This window comes from Protopterus annectens, chromosome 12.part0 (genome assembly GCF_019279795.1).
Source record: "Protopterus annectens isolate FY-2018-M chromosome 12.part0, PAN1.0, whole genome shotgun sequence".
Classification (NCBI taxonomy): domain Eukaryota; kingdom Metazoa; phylum Chordata; order Ceratodontiformes; family Protopteridae; genus Protopterus; species Protopterus annectens.
Genome location: NC_056746.1, coordinates 233,322,511 through 233,342,998, shown reverse-complemented (window position 1 = coordinate 233,342,998; position 20,488 = coordinate 233,322,511). Strand labels below are relative to the sequence as shown.

The window sequence follows — 20,488 nt, the reverse complement described above, 5'->3', positions numbered from 1 at the left end:
TCCTTGTGGGCGTAGGTCAGCCACAACATCTGCTGAGAGTCAATGTGGCTATTCCCGCTCATGCTTCTGTAGAGACAATACTTCCACTGGTCCATCAGGTAGTGTGCTGTCCACACCCAGATGTGGTAGGCCATGGGATCATGGTCCTTGGCATTCCTGTGAAGGGAGCATGTCCAGCAGACATCGGTCACACTCAGGTAGCAGCACTCCATCTGACCTTGGGCATGGAGGTGCCAGTCAACTCCTGGCAGAGCCAGTTCCCGTGGTCTTGGGTGACAACGATGAACTGCTACCTCTCAGATGCACGGTTCCCACCTGTCCAACATACCAAGACATAGAGCTAGCACTGAGCTTGGCTGTGTTCATGCAGACTCTCACACACCACTTTAACATGGAGGACCCCTACAGACACACACACACATCCTGCCTACTTCCCTTTCTGCCTCACACACACTCACTGATCTTTTTTGTCAGCCTAGGCCTCCTGCCCTCCCCAGCACTGTGCAAGTGATGATAACTGTGCCATATTGCAGAAATAAAATAATACGACCACCAAAGCTGTAGTTAAGACAATTTAATTACAGGTAAGCGCTTTTGTATAACACTTCATCAAACCATAAAATAAACATAAACCCATTGTCTTTAAATACACATTCAATAAGAACCAATTATTCAATCATCCTATAAAATATCCATTCAGTTTAGAAGACCCAAAGGCAAATCAATCAATGAGGTAGCCTCCTAGTTTTAAACAGAGGTTTTAAAGAAACACTATAATTTAATCCAAAGCCTTTATCTGTCTATAGCATTAAAATCCATTTTAATTCCTCAGACTCTATCCTATTGAGTATGCTGCCCCCTAATATTCTCAGACAAAAGACAACACCATGAATTCAAACGAATGACCTTCTTTAGATTTTACATGTTTATTTAATGCATTTGTAGAAAAATCCATCCTTATATCACCTACATGCTCAAGCACCCTGTCCTTCAAATTTCTACTAGTCATACCAACATAAAAACAGGGGCATTTTCTGCAGGTTCCTAAATAAACTAAACTTGTACTAGTGCAAGCTGCTTAGAAATCAACTTCAGACCTAGCTCCTGTAATAGGATGGACAAAAGATTTTTTCTTTGAAATAAAAGGGCATGCTTTACATGAGTGTGTAATTAAAGACAATGCATTTATGTTTATTTTATGGTCTGATGAAGTGTTATATGAAAGTGCTTAACTGTAATTAAATTGTTTTAACTACAACTTTGGTGGTCATAGCCTTTTATTTCTGCAATTACTGTTTTTGGAAGAATGCTGACAGTTTTTTGGTGGTGCATATTTGGGAACATAACTGTGCCATATCCCTGTTTTCTCTCTTTTGGACTCAGGATAAAAAAGCTTTGTGTATGATGCACAGGGTGCATAGCTACATTAGTGCCTAGTATATCTGCATTTGTGTTGTTGAACTGATAATTGTACCTGTCAGTTTCATTTGCCTCTCCAATGATACAGTGGATAGCATAATCATGAGAGTACTTTCTAGTGTATTCTCTTGTAAGGGTTGTGAAGTCAGGAACTGCAATGTGTGTCATTACTTTATAACCTTTCTCTTTAATGTTTTCCAGTACATCTGTATGCTGCACATTATAAGACACACCGTCACATGCAGATCTCAGGATTGTATGACAGCACTGTAGTCAAACTCATCAGAACAGTAATACAGTATAATGCTCTCCTTTGCAGGAACCTCACTAGACACATGGTGGACCACAGGGCTTTCTCATCAAGATATTACAGGGCCTACTAACTATGACATGTTGTATGTGGGTAGATTAAAAGGTATGTCACTGTCATCTGTCTGGTATCAAATTACATTGTACTTGTTATTCTAAGCCTACTACTTTTGGTTTAGAGCACTTGGGCTTCAGGCCAGTTGTCTTACATTATGAAGGTTTGTAGTCTACACTCTGGTGGGAGGAAAGAGTAGCCTCTACCCTTCTGGGCTGGGAATTGCTGGTTGGATGCTTATTGTGGCTGTTGTTCTATGTCTCTTTGTTATGGTTTAAGCACTTGGCCTCCAAACCAGTTATTTTACATTAGGAAGGATTGTAGTGTAGACTCTTGTGGCAGGGGAGGATAGCCTACACTTTTCTAAGCTAGGAATTGCTGGCTAAAGGCTTATTGTGTCTGTTGTTCTGAAAGTGTCCTAGTTCTGGTTTAAGCACTTGCATTCCAGACCACTTATTTCACACTAGGAAGGTTTGTTGTCTACACTCTTGTTAGAGTATTTTACTGGATTGCTTCTTTATTTAAAATGTTTGTTGTTCTGTTATGATTTTCTGTACTTTGGATTTCTAGGACTTCTGCATTTTATAGCATAGGCTCAATTCAGACTTGCAGAATCTAGACTGCTTGGTATCACTGGAGCACCAAAACCAGCCCTCTTACATTAAGAAGGTCTCCCTGCACCGTTGTGGCAGAACTGTGCAGCCAAGAACCCATCTGACATGGGGACCACTGGAATAAGACTCACTGTTGGTTTTTCCCTTGTTTTACTTGTTTGAAATAGTTTTACTTCACATGTATTCCAGTGTTGTGTTTTGGGGTTTCTGCACTCAGTTTACTGTAGCTGCTAAGAGCTTGCACTGCTGCTCTGCAAGCAACTCAGGTGTGCACTGTGAAACACTGACACATTTTGTAACCCTAGCCCTCCATAGAATATACACATTTTGTTAGTCTTATGCCAAAACCTGGTCCATCCAAACCACTCCCCACTTGTTACTACAGTATATACATTCCATAATTAAATGGAAAGTTTCCCACCATGTCTCCAGGCAGCCTGATTTACAGGGGCATCCTGAGACAACAGAGCAATTACCTCATGTATACTGATAGCTAGTTACTGCTAAAACAAATTAATACAACATGTGAGAGCTGTATCTATACTATGAATTTGGAATTAATTCTCTCACATAAGAATAAACTAGATATCAAACATGTTGTCAGCATGCACAATTCACCTGTTGCACATAAGCTCACAGCACATAAACCCACATACATGGAGGTACTCACTAGAAACCTAACTAAAGATCAGAGACCTCCCAAGTGCAAACCTACTGTACATAGTGCAGACCCAATAGAATCCACTACACATAATAATACACAAACCAGTGTCTCAGCCAATAAGCCCCTCAGGCAAAACACCTCAAAACAAACTGTCTTGCTGATGAGTGACTCCATAGTGAGATACACAGATGTCACCCTCACCAGGCTGGATAAGGAGAAGGTCACAGTCAGCTGTCTGTCAGGAAAAAGAGTCTGTCAAATCATGCACACACTCAAGTTTCTCAGCAAGTACCATTATTACTCTGTCATAGTCCATGTTGCAGTGAATGACTGGAGACATACCTCACTGTACTATGTGAAGGTGCTTGCCTTCCCCATAGTGGCCTTTTTAGGCAATGTCAGAACAACTAAAGTCCCAATGTAAAAGAATCCACCACAGACAAACTGAAGGTTATGCTACTTAATGCAAGGAGTGTAAATCAGAAACTGCACACTCTGAAAGAACTCTTTACCTTGGAAGACGCCAATGTATGCGCAGTCATGCAGACATGATTCAAGGCCACAGAGAGTACTCTGGCCATTCAGGGGTACAATACCTTCCACACATTCACACATCAAAATGAGCATGAAAGAGCCAAAGGCAGTGGTGTTTACATCTTCATTAAAGACAAGTACACCGCTAGACTTGTCAAAGAGTACAACTCTGCAATGCTACTCCAAGTCCAACTAACTGTACATATCATTAATAGCTACAGGTCCCCACCATGAACCACAAGGACCACCCTGTCTACTTGGACCTAATTCAGTCACTCACTAGACAGCCAAACACTTTGGTCATGTGTGATTTCAACTATCCTTCCATCGATTTGGAGTCATATTATGTGCACAAACACACTCACCATAAGGTTCTTGTATTTTGTTAATACACATGCTGTGTAACAGATAGTCTGCACCCTGACAAGGGGCTTGAATGTCCTAGACTTAGTACTGACCAACATAGTGTTTCTCTGCACTACCCACTGTTTGTTGGCCCCCTGGTCAGGTCAGGTCATAATTCAGTTTCATTCACATTCACAATCATACCTGACAACCCCTGAAGAGCAGAAAGGATGGAACATTTCTCCAAAGCAAACTCTAGGCTCCTAACCAATGCCATAAAGAGTTGCAACCCTCCTCTTACCACCATCACCATTGACTGCTATACAGAGGTGTGCACAAATGGCCAGTATAAACAACTATACAAATGTATAGTCAGCTGAATGTGAACGGATCAAAACAAGTCCTTCACAGAAAACAAGCCACCCTGGTGGACATCAAGCATACATAGGTTAAACAACAAGTGGAAGAAAGTAATGTCTAAGAACAAGAGGGAGCTGACTCAGCAGAGGAAAGACACCCTCCACAGCTTGAACAAAGAAATTAGCTATCTTGAAAAGTCATCTAAAGCCACATATAGACCTAAAGTAGCATCCCTAGCTAAAGATAATCAGGAGGCATTCTTTGGCTACACCAGACATCTAAAAGTGAAGGCCTATCTTTGTGCCCAATTAGTAGTGGATGGTATCACTTATACTGACACTGAGGACATTGCCAACCTGCTACTAGACAGTTTGGGGCAAACTTCACCCCACCAGACATATCCCAAAGCATACCTCTCACCAGTCCTCTACCTAGTAACTTCCTAGTAACCTAAGGTGACATCTGCCTAGGTTCCAGGCCAGTGTCTGATCATGGCCTAGTGAGATGGTTGTATATGCCATAATCTGATATAGCTGATTACATCAGCATTGTCTGTTGAGCATATGGTGATAACAGTGTCCCACATACTGGTGTAAAAGGATCTCTGTAATGTCAAGTAAAATCTCTCTCTCTCTCTCTCTCTCACACACACACACACACACACACACACACACACACACACAACACACATACACACACACACACACACACACACACACACACACGCACACTTGACTGCAGTGAGAACAGAACCCCTATCTATTTAAGTATACAGACTACAGAACACAGTACTATGTGCAAGCACCAAGGCAGATATCTGACTTTTACATGCCTGCAAGTCAGCTTATAGTGGATGACATCAGCAGGTCATGTGGGAGACAAGAGGTTGGGAGGGATGCCTGAAATGGATGTGTAGGTTTCTGCAAGTATGAAAAGACTAGCAAACCATCACATTGAAGAAGTAACTGTAGGATAGCACATCTACTCTGCTGAGTAGACACACACACACACACACACACACACACACACACACACACACACACACACACACACACACACACACACACACACAGTTGATTGCAGTGAGAACAGAACCCCTACCTAAGTATACAGAGTATATAACTCAGTACTTTACTCAAGTGCCATGGCACAAGTCTGACTTTTACATGGCTGCAGGTGAACTTATGGTAGATGACTTCAGCAGGCCATATGGAGGACAACAGTTTGGTAGGCCTGCATAGGCACATAGATTCATAGGTTCATATGAGGCCAGTAGCCTAACTGTACAGTGTGCCCTAGGTGTGTCAAAGCCTAGCTGTGTAAAAACACAAGTATCCTTATTGAGCATAGTTGGATGTTTGAGCTTAGCAGAGCAAGGTTGTCAGCAACACTGACTGGCCCTGTCCATGAGGGAGCACACAACATTATATATATTAGACTTTATGAGTGTAAAAAATACTGAGCTCCCAGGGTTGTACTGCTTAGGGGGTGGACAACAAATGCATGTACTATGAATATATGACGTATAATGAGAATGTGCCCTGAAAAACTGATCATATGTACAGAAGATTAGCTGAATTTGGACTGTCACCTCCAGAGAGAGAGAGACAGACAGAGAGAGAGGTGAAGACAAGTAATCATGCTGTATAGCCAAATGGACTGAATCAAGTGTGTCAAGTGGACATGTGTGTGACATGGAGAGCTGTGTATGGGACAATTCCAAAAAAAAAACAGTTCCATGAAAATATGTAAAGCAGAAAGAACTCACAGCCAGGCAGGACAACCTGTTTTTTTTTTTTTTTTGCTGTTGAAGATTGTTGTGATATTAAAGTTCGCCGCACCATAAAAATCTACTGCCAATCATTAGCGGACCAGAGTTCTGCTGTGGCGACCCCTAACCGGGAAAAGCCAAAAGAAGAACAACAACAACTGCCGAATACTGCTGTGGAGTCACCTTTATTTTGGTGGTAGCTGTTAAACTATTTGACGTACTGGTGTGTCAACTCTAAGAATTGGCTCTGTTGTCTTGCCTGGCCATGAGTTCTTTCTGCTTTACAATTCCAAAAAAACAGGCCAGCACCAAAAGAGTGAATATTTTGCAAGGAATATTTATTGTGGCACCCCAAACAGTAAACATTTAGTCATACCAGTTTTGGAAATGATGTCTTCCTCAGTGAAAAATACAAAAAAACCTTAGTGTACTTCAATATTTATAGCAACCAATAAAACAATCAAACACGAATTCCCAACAATTAAGTTTATAAGTGGTCATCAACACCAGAGGAAAATAATCCACCCAGTCTGATTATCCATCTTTTTTCTTTCTTATTGAATAAAGCATGCCAACCCAACTTATAAACCCAATACATTTTTTTGCCAACTGCAGTACAGATTGGCTTATCTATCTAGCTACATGTTTTTGTTCAGCTTTCTATGTTGGTCAAACTTTACACCCACTGAGAGTCAGGATGTCTGACCATTTTAGTGACATTCGTAACCAATGACTTCTTTGAATGCTTTATATAGACACACTACTAAACATCCATCTGCCAGATTCAGTTTTTTAATTATAGATAAAATTCAGGGAGATAGATGCAATCAGTTGGGTTGGCATGCTTTACTCAATAAGAAAGAAAAAAGATGGATCATCAAACTGGGTGGATTATTTTCCCCCGGTATTAATGACCACTTATAAACTTAATTGATAGGAATTTGTGTTTGATTGATTGTTTTATTGGTTGCTATAAATATTGAAGTGCACTGAGGTTTTTTGTATTTGTCACTGAGGAAGGCATCATTGCCGAAACCAGTATGACTGAATTTTTACTATTTGGGGTGCCACAATAAATATTCTTTTTGCAGTGGCAGTATAATAGCCAATGAGGTTTATCTGAGGTGTGATTATTACTTGGGAAATATTCACTCTTTTGGTACTGGCCTGTTTTTTGGAATTGTAGTTTAGTTTTTTGGCCTGCTGCACCAGCCATACTTGCGAGTTCTTTCTGTATAGAGCTGTGTATGGGACAATTTTTGGGGGGGACAGGTGCCGTATTTTTTTTTTTTGAAGAGCGAGAAGAATGCTGGGGAAAAGCACACAGGTATGTCAGAGGCAGGTAAGTTGGCATGGTGAGGAAGCAATTGGTCACAGACAGGACATACAAGACAAGAGATAGGGATGGTGAAGAACACAAGAGGTGGGTGAACACCATGGTTGGGGTAAGGGTGTGGACCTCACAAAACCATGGATGTCAAGCTGGGTGACAGTGAGAATTGAGTTCTCACATACTTGACTGTCATCACTGTCACTTCAGTGAGCCAATGGCTGCAGTGTCTGACATTTGCATCTCCTTGTGTTATTCAGTACAAGGATGGACAGTGTCTCCATTTGGCATAGGCATGCACCCATAGTGCGGCACACGATCTTAAGAACCATCTCCGGCAGTTCTTCTCGGGTGATAAAATCAACCCCACCACTACTCTGGAAGGAACCAAAGGCCTGTCTTATGGGGCAGAAGTACCTGAGGGGCCAGGTAGTGCAGACCCAGCACAAGGGGTGCTACCAGGTTGCATCTCAGATGTGCTGGGCCTTGATGCCATAGCCAGTGGAGTGGAAGCAGGTGGATCCCATGGGCCAGACCTACTCCACTGTGCTGTGGGGGAAAGAAAAAAGTACCCAACTGTGCTGTGGGGGAAAAAAAAGAGAAAATAATGGTTGGAGTTAGAGATTGCACAAGTTGTCTTATTTTCTTGTTTAGGCTGAGGAGGGTGGCCTTCCAGTTATGGGTTCTCACTTTTGTATTTGTAGACAGCAGCTTCTTTTGCTTACTATATAACCTAGTAATGACAGACGTGTTTTTGTCCAGGACAAGATAATAGTGTCCCACAGGCTGGTGTAAAAGGCTTACTGTAAACTCCAGAAATAGCTCAAACACACACACACACACACACACACACACACACACACACACACACACACACACACACACACACACCAACCGCCCCACCCATTTGACTACAGTGAGAATAAAACCCCTACCTATCTAAGCACACAGACTCCACAACCTCTATGGCTCAAGTGTGACTTGGAGTGTGTCAGACAAAACATTATAGATGGTGACATCAGCAGTGTCTGTTGAGGACAGGATAACAGTGTCCCACAGGCTGCTGTAAAAGGCTCACTGTAAAGTCCAGCAACAGCTCAATCACACACACACACACACACACACACACACACACACACACACACACACACACACACAAAACAACCCCCCACAATTTGACTGCAGTGATTATAAAACCCCATACTTAAGTACACACACTACAGAACACAATACTTAACACAAACACCACAGCTCAAGTCTGACATGGAGTGTGATAGACAGTACTTTACAGATGACATCAGCAATGTCTGTTGAGGAGAAGATAAGTACCCCACAGGCTGCTGCAAAAGGCTGACAAGTCCAACAACAGCTCACACACACAAAAACCAACTACCCCCCATTTGAGTGTGTCAGACAACACTTTACAGATAATGACATCAGCACTGTCTGTTAAGGACAAGATAAGAGTGTCCTACAGGCTGCTGTAAAGTCCAGCAACAGCTCTCACACACACACACACACACACACACACACACACACACACACACACACACACACACACACACACACACACACACCAACTTCCCCATTTGAATGGAATGAGAAAATAACACCTGCATATCTAAGTACACATACTACAAAACACAGTACTTAATGCATGCACAATGGTGCAAGTCTGATTTTGTCAGGACTGCAGGTGAACTTATAGTACATGGTATCGACAGGTCATGTGGGAGACAAGAAGTTGGGAGGCCTGCATGAAATGGATGTGTAGGCTTGTGCAAGTCTAAAAAATAGTAAGCCATGTCATAGGAAAGGTAACTGTGGGATACACACTTCTGCTCTTCTGTGTAGACACATGCACCCAATTGATTGCAGTGAGAATAGAACCCCTAATTAGCTAAAGACACAGACTACAGAAAACAGTACTTATCACACACACCATGGCACAGGTCTGATTTTGTCAGGACTGCAGATGAACTTACAGTAGATGATATCGACAGGCCATGTGGGAGACAAGAGGTTGAGAGACTTGCATGAATTGAATGTGTAAGCTTGTGCAAGTCTCAAAAACTGGTAAGCCATGTGATTGGAGAGGTAACTGTGGGATACACACCTCTGCTCTTCTGTGTAGACACATGAGAAGAAAGGAGGTATTGACAGCATAGGTAGCTGGAATTTTGTAAATAGTGGTGGCATGGTTGTATATGCCATAATCTGATATAGCTGATTACATCAGCATTGTCTGTTGAGCATATGGTGATAACAGTATCCCACATGCTGGTGTAAAAGGATCTCTGTAATGTCAAGTAACATCTGTCTCACACACACAAACAGACACACATACACACACTTGACTGCAGTGAGTACAGAACCCCTATCCATTTAAGTACACAGACTACAGAACACAGTACTATATGCAAGCACCATGGCAGATGTCTGACTTTTACATGCCTGCAGGTCAGCTTATAGTGGATGACATCAGCAGGCCATGTGGGAGACAAGAGGTTGGGAGGGATGCATGGAATGGATGTGTAGGCTTCTACAAGTATGAAAAGACTAGTAAGCCATGCCACTGGAGAAGTAACTGTATGATAGCACATCTACTCTGCTGAGTAGAGACACACACATACACCCAGTTGACTGCAGTGAGAACAGAACACCTAACTATCTAAGTATACAGACTATATAACTCAGTACTTTATGCAAGTGCCACGGCACAAGTCTGACTTTTACATGGCTGCAGGTGAACTTATGGTAGATGACATCAGCAGGCCATATGGGGGACAGGTTGGGAGGCTTGCATAAGCACATAGATTCATAGGTTCATATGAGGCCAGTAGCCTAACTATACAGTTTGTCCTAGGTGTATCGAAGCCTAGCTGTGTAAAAACACAAGTATCCTTATTGAGCATAGTTGGATGTTTGAGTTTAGCAGAGCAAGGTTGTCAGCAACACTAACTGGCCCTGTCCATGAGGGAGCACACAGCATTATATATATTATACTTTGAAGTCTGGTTGATATATGAGTGTACAAATACTGAGCTCCCGGGGTTGTATTGCTTGGGGGGTGGACAACACATGCATGTATTGTGAATATATGACGTATATTGAAAATGTGCCCTGAAAAACTGATCATATGTACAGAAGATTAGCTGAATTTGGACTGTCACCTCCAGAGAGAAAGAGAGGTGAAGACAAGTAATCATGCTGTGTAGCCAATTGGACTGAATCAAATGTGTCAAGTGGACATGTGTGTGACATGGAGAGCTGCATATGGGACAGTTTTTTTGGGGGGGGCAGGTGCCCTATTTTTTTTTTTTTTTTTTTGAAGAGAGAAGAATTTTGGGGAAAGGCACACAGGTATGTCTGAGACAGGTAAGTTGGCAAGGTGAGGAAGCAATTGCTGACAGACAGGACATGCAAGACAAGAGATAGGGACAGTGAAGAACACAGGAGGTGGGTGAACACCATGGTTGGGGTAAGGGTGTGGACCTCACAAAACCATGGATGTCAAGCTGGGTGACAGTGAGAATTGAGTTCTCGCCCACTGGACTGTCATCACTGTCACTTCAGTGAGTCAATGGCTGCAGTGACTGACATCTGTGTCTCCTTGTGTTATTCTGTATAAGGATGGACAGTGTCTCCATCTGGCATAGGCATGCACCCATACTGTGGCACACAGTCCTAAGAACCATCTCCGGCAGTTCTTCTCGGGTGATAAAATCACCCCCCTGCCACTACTCTGGAAGGAACCAAAGGCCTGTCTTGTGGAGCAGAAATACCCAAGGGGCCAGGTAGTGCAGAGGCAGCACAAGGGGTGCTACCAGGTTGCGTATCAGATGTGCTGGGCCTTGGTGCCATAGCCAGTGGAGTGGGGGGCAGGTGGATCCCATGGGCCAGGCCTACCCCACTGTGTTTTGAGGGAAAGAAAAAAAAAACAAAGAGAAAATAACGATTCAATAAGAATGTAAAATAATAAAAAAATGGATGTGTAGGCTTGTGCAAGTCTCAAAAAATTGGCAAGCCATGCCATTGGAGAGGTAACAGTGGGATACACACTTCTGCTCTTCTGTGTAGATACATGAGATGAAAGGAGGTACTGCCAGCACAGCTAGCTGGAATTTTGTAACTAGTTATATGTCATTTGTGAATATCAACATGATTTATATAAGATTCTTGTGTTACAAATGTATTAGAACGGTATGTCATTTGTATATTAAACTTATTTGTACAGATGTTTGTGTTGAAAATGTATTTATAAGATGTTTGTGCTTGAAATGCATCCACAGTGCTCTGCTGGAGAGAAAAGCAATGTACATGCACAATTGTAACTTTAAATGTATATGTTTTAACAGTGAAAACTGGAATACAGGAGGATGACCTCAGTCCAGCAAACCTTAGGAAAATATATAAAATTACATCACTTTATAGGCTAGGCCATAAAGATATTATCTCACAGGTTTCAATGCAGCCAGAGACACAAAGTCTGTACTAGGAAAATTTCTGTATTGCCTTTGGCATGAGCTAATTACTTATAATCTGAAAGCATGAAGGAATGCAATTGTATTATGACTTCCAGCACCTGCCAAAGATCTGAACAAAAGCCCTTGTATGTCTATTTTTACAGGTAGGTGCTAAGTCCTGCCACCTTCAGCAATGTGGGTTGTAACTGGGAACTAGAAGTCAGATGACAAGAAATAGTGTCATTCTGCAAGCTATTCCAGCAGTAATATTTTAGATATTATTTTGAGAAGTCTCTTAGTGAGACAGAGCATTCAGTATTATGTCTTGCACATGATAACAAGAAGAACCATTCACCACATCATGTGTCTTGCTTTATTAAGTAAATTACTAGGGAATAGTATAATTATCTTAGATTCAGTCAGGAATATAGTGAAGCTTAGTTTATATATTTTTATTTATTTGTCTGACTTGTTCTGCAATGTTGTTTTAAATATTTCATGTTATTCTGAACTCTGATGTCACTGTGAATATATATTTTGTATTGTCTTGTTCTTTTATTATTTATTATTAAATATATTTAAACCTCTCATTGTGGCTGATCTTTGTAGAGATATTTAAGTTTCTGAAGTACTTGCATGTTTATTTGGTGACACTGTGTGGACCACTCCTGCCTTTCTCTTGTTCAGACTACCATTTGTATTAATATTAATATTACACAGTAAGATTGGACACCCTTTGTTAAGAGCCTTAAAGAAGCTGTCAAGGGGTTCTGGTGGCAGTGGTAACTACCTTATTGTTTGGGCAAAAGAGGGCATAGCTAGGAAACCTGTGCCAGCCTTTCCCAGGTGTGTGTGTGTGTGTGTGTGTGTGTGTGTGTGTGTGTGTGTGTGTGTGTGTGTGTGTGTGTGTGTGTGTGCGTGCAAATCAAATCTCAAAGAGTGAGTGTATGTGTGTGCGTGTGTGTGTGTGTGTGTGTGTGTGTGTGTGTGTGTGTGTGTGTGTGTGTGCGCGCAACTCAAATCTCAAAGAGTGCGTGTGTGTCAGCTACTTGGGCAGGAAGCACTGGCTGGATACAGACAATGTTGGAGGACTTGGCTTGGAACCCTGGCTAAGGACTCAACTCTATAGCTGTAACAGTGGGGAGTCTTGTTGGGGATCTGGAGAAAGAGAGAGGAACAAGTCCTGGACTGACTGTGGTCTCTGTGTGCTCTGAAGGGAAATTACACTTGATGCAGAGAGCTGCATTTGTAGACACTGTGTGTGTACCTGTTATCCTTCCAGTGAATGCCCCCCCCCCCCCACAGGTGCCAGTGGTGAGGATGGAGGCTCCTTGATTTCTGGCCCAGAGGTGAAGATTCACATCACATATTGGTTGGTAGTGGTGGGTCATCACAACACACACACCACCCAGTTGACTGCAGTGTGAATAGAACCCATACCTATCTAAGGACACAGGCTACAGAACACAGTACGTATTGCACATGCCATGGCACAAATCTGATTTTAACAGGACTGCAGGTGAACTTATAGTAGTTGACATTGACAGGCCATGTAGGAGACAAGAGGTTTGGAGGCCTGCATAAGTACACTGCTTCATAGTGTAATCTGAAGCTAGTAGCCTAATACCAGTAGGCTGTTTGGAAGCCTGGCTGTGTAACAACACAAGTATTCTTATTGAGCATACTTGACTGAGTTTTGCAGAGTAAGGCTGTGAGCACCACCAAGTGGCCTTGTCCATGAGTAAGCACACTATATTATGTATAACACTTTGTATTGTGGTTGATATATGTGTGGAAAAAGTAATGAGACCCCAGGGTTGTAGTGCTTGTTTGGGAGGGAAACAAATGGATGTATTGTAAACATATGACATATAGTTATATTATGTTCTTAGTTTGCAATGTTTTCACATGTAGTTTTATATCATACAATGGAACTGGACAATAAGCAGCAATGATAAAATATCATATATACAATTCCATAGTGCAACAAGCATTACATTCGCGCTCTGGCTAACAAAGTGTACCTGCCTGTGAAATAGGCCTGTTTGCACACAGAAGCAGTGAACAAATATGAGGCACGTTGATAATGCTTGCTGCTATACCCAAGTCTCATATTTACTCCAGGCTGTCTTTTTGTGATGGCTAAGAGCATTAACTGAATGTGTCCCTTTTCTATTTTTGGGTGTCTGCTTTCTAGGAAATCTGGTTTTCCCCAGTTTCCACAATGCTGCACTTTGCACAAACAAGATAAGCTTAACCAAATGTTTTTGGGGATGGGATGCATTGATCAAATCTGGAATTAAAAGAAGACAAATAGGAAAATATACTAAAACTAAAAAAACATAGGCAAAATATGTAAAAGCACAGTAAAACTTGATAGTACACATCACAAAGTTCTGCATGTGTGAAGATTTGAACCCTCACACCAATACAGCTTCAGAAAACAGAAGGCATGTCTTAGCCATTTTGGCCACACAGACAGCTTTATAGCAATGAAATGAGAAGTCATTCTTCACACAACCAACTGCATCAGAATGTACACTGCTATCAAATCATCAGCTGTGATTTGTACATTTAATTCTCTTTACTATATATGGATATACAGCAGTTAGTGATCACACAACCTGTCATAATTATTTTTATATACAGCTCTGTGTTACCTTTCTCTGTTTCTTGATCATTCATCAGCTATCTAACACATGCAGTGTGCAGCCATTCTATATTATTGGCTTTAACATGTGAGAGGATATTAACTGGGAATAATATGATATGCAGTTGCCAACAAATGAAGTCCAGGTTGGATGGCGCAAACACACATAACAGTAGTTATTTTGGGGGTAGCATAACTGAGTTACTGTTATGGCAGGAACAAGGGCACACTCCTCTTTGGGGGGGACAAAGCTCAGTTACTGTTATGACACAAGCAAGTCTGAAGTCTGAAACTGCAATGTGAATCATCACTTTCTAACTTCTGTCATTATGATTTACCAGTACAAAGGTATCATAGGAATCATAGGAAGTTATTAAGCTATTGGTCCTGAGAACCTTACAAGCCTAGTTCATGTTCTGACAAGATAGCACCCGATGCCCCGGTCCAGCAGAAACACAGGTGGAATCCCAGGGGTGTATTTTCTGTTCCCCATCCAATTATCCGGGTTGTGCTTAGAAAGGGTTAATGAGGTACTGTGCTTGGCATGGCACAGGAGTCTATTCCACAGAAAGGGGAGTCTCTGGGACACAAATCTGTTCCACCAAGTCCTACTGCTGTCACAGATCAGGTTGACGTCACGCGTGCGGGTTACTCGAGTGGAGTTTGACTTGAGGATATGCAGCAGTCTCATCAAGGCAGGGCCTGAGATTGCTTTGACTGCCAGACAGAGGTCACCTCTGAGGAGTCTGTAAGGGATTGAGTAGAGGGATAGGGACTTTAGCCTATCTGTGTAGGGTAGATGCTTGAAGCCCTGGATTCTCCTGGTGAGGAATCTCTGTGGTCTCTCCAGATGCTGCATGTGCTTTGTGAGGTACATGCAGAAAAGGGCATTGTATTCAATAATGGGTCTTATAAGGGAAGAATACAGGCATGTTATGACCACCTTGTCCCTGGATGAGATACCCTTACTAATGAGGTGGGTCATGTAGAAAGCTTTCCGTACAAGAGAGGCAATATGATGGTCAAAAGTCAGTTTGCTGTTAACCTGGGTGCCCAAGTCTGTCACGAATGACTGCATGCTTAGGATCTTGTTATTAATGTGATAATTTGTGGGGATATCACTCTCCCCAAAGGGGATGATGATGCATTTTTTGATATTCAGTTTGAGGCCATGTTTCTGGCACCAGTCATATTTTGGGTGAGACCCTCTTGGAGGATGTTCACATCACAACGGGAGTGGATGACAGGTCCCAGCTTGCAGTCATCTGTAAACTTGTCCAGCCATAGCCCTCTGGTTTTGGCCTGCACCTCAGAAAAGTATATCCCAAACAACAAAGGCCCCAAGACTGATCCCTGGGGTTCAACACTTGTTACGGGTTGACTGTTTGAGGTGGCTTCCCCTATTTTGACTAGGTGGGTTCTATCAGTCAGCCAGTTTGCTACCCATCTGGTAACATATGGATTGATGCCTAGTTGAGAGAGTTTATCTATTATAGCCAAGTGGGGAATAGTATTGAAGGCTTTAGCCAGGTCAAGGCAGGTGGTGTGCACCATCTTCCCCTCATCCATGGCTTTGGTGACTGTCTCAAAGAAGTCAACCAAATTTAACAGGCATAACCTCCCCTTGACAAAACCAAACTGTGTGGGATCAAGTGTTTGGAGGTTGCCAATGTCCTTGTGAATGAGGTCCATGATAATCCACTCCATGGCCTTGCAGGTTAGGCTAGTTAGGCTGATAGGTCTATAATTTCCTGGATCAGTGGACACTCCACCTTTGTGCAAAGGGATGGCAGTGGCTGTCTTCCACTTGACTTGGAAGAAGCCAATACTCAGGCTTTGGTTGAATAAGGTGCCGAATAGTGCTGCAAGTTCATGTCTGAGTTCATGTAGGATGCAGCCTCGGATGTTATCTGGTCCCATGGAAGGCTGTATTTTTGCCTTTGAGAGGGCAGTGATGACTTGCTCCCTAGAAATAAGGGGAGGGGGTCAGGTACTGGAGATGTCCTGATTTACTTATGGGGGGACACAGGGGTGAATTTTTCAGTGAACCTGTCTGCCAGCAGTTGGCTATATCTACGGCGTTTGTGTATGTGGTGTCCTTGACCACCAGTTCTGAGCAGATCTGGGTACTTCCCTTGAGACTGTGGACATATACGAAGAAAGCCTTATAACTGTCTTTAGTAGATGTGACCAGTTTGGACTCGAAGTTTGTTCTAGAGGATTTCACTAGTGCTCTTATTTGCTTGTTCAGACTAAGGAGAGATTGCTTCCAATTTGGCACCTTCTCCGTCTTGGTCCAGGAAAGCATTTTTTTTCCTTTTATTATAGAGTTTATTTATTGAAGATGTCCACCAGACAGGTTTACTCTTCCTTGAGGAGGATGATTGTGTCCTGTCGGGCAGTTCTGATTCCATGCAACTATATAAGTGCTCGTATAGTACTTTGGTATAGGTTTGGACATATGTGCTAGTTCCTATGGAGGGAGAGGGGGCTGTGAAGCTGTTTAGACCTTCCCTCAGGAGGTTGTAATCAGCCTTTGAGAAGTATTTTGTTTGACCTTATCTAGGGGCTGGTCAGGGGAGATGGTGACTTCAAAAGTGACTGCTATGTGGTCGGATCTTACCAGAGAGGAAAACACTGTAGGGAGGCTGCAGTGGTGATGCATGTTGGTTAATACCAAGTCCAATATATTTTCACCTCTTGTGGGGGTGTCAACCAGGTGGTCCAAGGCATTTGTATTGACAAAATCAAGGAATCTCTGAGCATTTCTGTTTTGGATTGAGTAGTTCTTCAAATCTATGATTGGATAGTTAAAGTCGTCCAAGATCAGGGTAAAGGGTTGAATCTTGATAGATTCAAACAGGTCCAAATAGGTGGAGTGGACATCTTGAGTCAAAATTGGGGCCTGTAGCTAGCTATGATTTGAATAGGTGTCTTGTCAATGGTTAACTGCACCTGGAGTGTCTCCTGTGCATCATACCATTTGGCCAGCCTGGAGGTGTGTATGTTTTTTATATATATTGCAAATCCACCTCCTTTTGCTTTGCTGTCCACGGTTTGGGGTCTGAATGTATGATAGGATGAGTAACCTGGCATGGCTGGGGTGCTCTCTGCAGCTTTGAACCAGGTTTCTGTGACTGCACAAATATCAGTGCCTTCCAGGGTTAAGAATGCTTGCAATGAATGTAGTTTCATGTTTAGACTCCTAGTGTTTAGCAGCATGACTTTTAATTTACGTTTTGATGAACTTTTCATGTTGGTAGTTTTGAACTCATGGCATTGCCTAAAAAAGGCACTATGGAGAGGCAACAGCCTTTGCCAGAAGTCTGAAGCCCAAGGGAGACAGATGTAGGCCATCTCTGGGAAAGCATTGTGGTTTGTCAATCATGTCTTCCCAGACTGTCAGGTACTGGATCCCCTTGGAATGACACCAGAAACTAAGCCAATTGTTAAGGCCAGTCATTTTCTGTTTGTATTGAGACATCATTTTGGATGATGGCAGAATGCTGCTTAAGGCTAGGACCATACCTGCCTGGGACATATATTCAGCGAGCTCTATCATGTCTCTCTTCATGTAGTCCAGGGAGGTACGTCTCAAGTCATTCACTCCAACATGGACTATGACAGTCATAACAATACCTGTTGTTGAGAGACTTGAGTGCATTGGTGATATGGCACATTCTGGCAGCTGACAAACACTAACTGTGACTGTCTCCTTATCCAACCTGGTGAGGGACACATCTGTGTGTCTCACAATGGAGTCTCCTCTGACTAATATGTTGGGTTTATGTTTAGGCCTTCGTGGCTGTGAGACACAGGTGTGTGGACTATGTGTGGTGTGTGGTGTGGTGAACAGTGGAGTTTGCATGAATTATTGCCTTGGAGGTCTCTTTTGTTTAGATATGTTTTTGTTGAGGACCTCCACATATGTGGGTGTGTGTTGCATTGGTGTGTGGGTGGTGGTTGAGGTGTGGTGTTTATGCTGACAACCTTCTCAGTACCAGATATACTGCTTTGAAAGGGAGAGAGCATTGACTCTAGGATCTTAATGTAATTGCATCTCTCACAAATTGTGTTCCTAGGTGGTAGTAGTAGAGGGTTGTCCGTGCACATGAGGCAATTGCTACACTGTCTCAGGATGCCCATATCAACCAGACTGGCAGGAGAAACCACAGGAAATTGTCCATCCATATTTTTGTCAGAAACTGAGGGAGAGAGGCCAGAGAGAGCTAAGAGGGTAAAGGATGGAAAGTCTAAGAGTAGTCCTACTAGGTGATCACACAAGTGCTACTAAGGGAGAATTTGTAGCTAGAATACCTCACAAAGGGTTGAAAACAGTGCAGCTGCAGCTCTGGATGCAGCAAACCTGTATCAGACTATGCTACTCAATTTTAACAAAAAAGCAAAGATTAACCAATACAGACAAAAAGAGAACCCACAGTATGAAAAATACAGTTAAACAGTAATGAAATGCAGTAAAATGCAATTAAACAGTAATGAATTGCAGTAAATAGCAATGAAATACAGTTAATCAGTAAATTGCTTAAAAACAGTGCAAATGTGATAAATTAGCTCACAATCACAACAGTAAAAAGCAGCTCAAATAAAGTATAAGGCTACCAAGAAGCAGTAACAAATGCAGCAAACTAAATACAGTTGAACACATTTTTTTTAGTAGAACGTTAGGAGACCGAAGATAATTCAAGGTTAAGAAACTAAGTGGGGGGGGGTCTTCAAAACTGATCTCACTGCACTCAGTACAATGAGCTGATGTAATGGGACTGGGGGGAGTGTCCAATATGAAATCTATAGTAGAGGCTGGCAATTCAAAAGCAACCAAGCTTTAATACCACAACAACAGTTGGACTGATGGCTGGGATACAAGATCAGAACACAGGTAAAGACTGAATTCACTAGGCCTAAAAAACAGTTGCACAGTTTAAACAGATATACAGCAAATATTGTTTTACTTTATCATAAGTGCAGAAACACTTTTTCAAAATAAGCAACTTACCTTTTGTAGTCTCTCAGCATAAAACAACACAGCAAGGGAAGAAGGCCTAACTCACTGCAGCTTTTAGCAAACAAGTAAAGACTGGTTTAAACACTAGCTATTTAAGGCAGAGAAACAAGGAACCAGCCAAATTATGCAATCAAAAAAAAAAAAAAAACAGAGCCCTATGTAGTAATTCTATCCAGCTCAGACCAGTCTGAATCCCACTCCCACAAAGAAACAGCTAGGCATCTCTAGACAAAAGTTTGTTCTACGAGCCCCAAAAGTCACAAACAGTAATAGATATTCAGGTATATGCTATTGTTTTTCAAGTATAGCAATAAATAAAATGCAAAGAACAAACAGAGAAACAAAAAGGAGATAAAAATCAGAACACAGGTAAGGACTGAATTCACTAGGCCTAAAAACAGTTGCACATTTTAAACAGATATACACATATTGTGTTAAACTGAGGCCATGCAGAGAACATCAGAATTCTTTAGAGGTATGATTGTGTGAATCTTTCATACCTGAGTCCTACTAATTACATGTTAAGGTACTTTCTGTACAAATCTACCACTGTTTACTTGTCTACTGTACCAAGTCAGGAAATACAAGAATATGCCATAATATTATTAAAGAATACACTCTAGGTTCAGGACTTACCTTGCAGATGCAGCAGTTGACACACCTTTAGCTCAGGGCTGACTCTGATGCAAGCAATACACAGCCAATACATGGGGAGGTAGAGGTTGCGTGAGCTGCCTGACATCAATTTTACTATATGTATGTGAGTATGTGAAAGGTATTCAGTCCCTGGGTGGTCAGTGAATGTGTCATATGCACTGTCTCTTAGCCAAAGCAAGGGCATACAGAGCATGTCTATGTCTGTCTACAGGAACAGCAGCTTGGGAATCTGCCTCTGAGTCCTCCTCTGACTGGCTGTAGTGACCCAGGCGTTGGTGGGGGGATGTGCAT

At 42.2% G+C, this 20,488-nt stretch overlaps 1 protein-coding gene and 1 non-coding gene across 2 annotated transcripts in view; both read left to right on the top strand.

Annotated features, from left to right (window-relative positions):
* Positions 1 to 20,488, top strand: part of CCDC78 (coiled-coil domain containing 78) — a 739,645-nt gene that overhangs the window by 552,711 nt on the left and 166,446 nt on the right. The gene's annotated exons all lie outside the window — the stretch shown is intronic.
* LOC122817434 lies at positions 7,151 to 7,284 on the top strand. Its single transcript, XR_006367251.1, has one exon. It is a non-coding gene; the product is annotated as a U4 spliceosomal RNA (small nuclear RNA).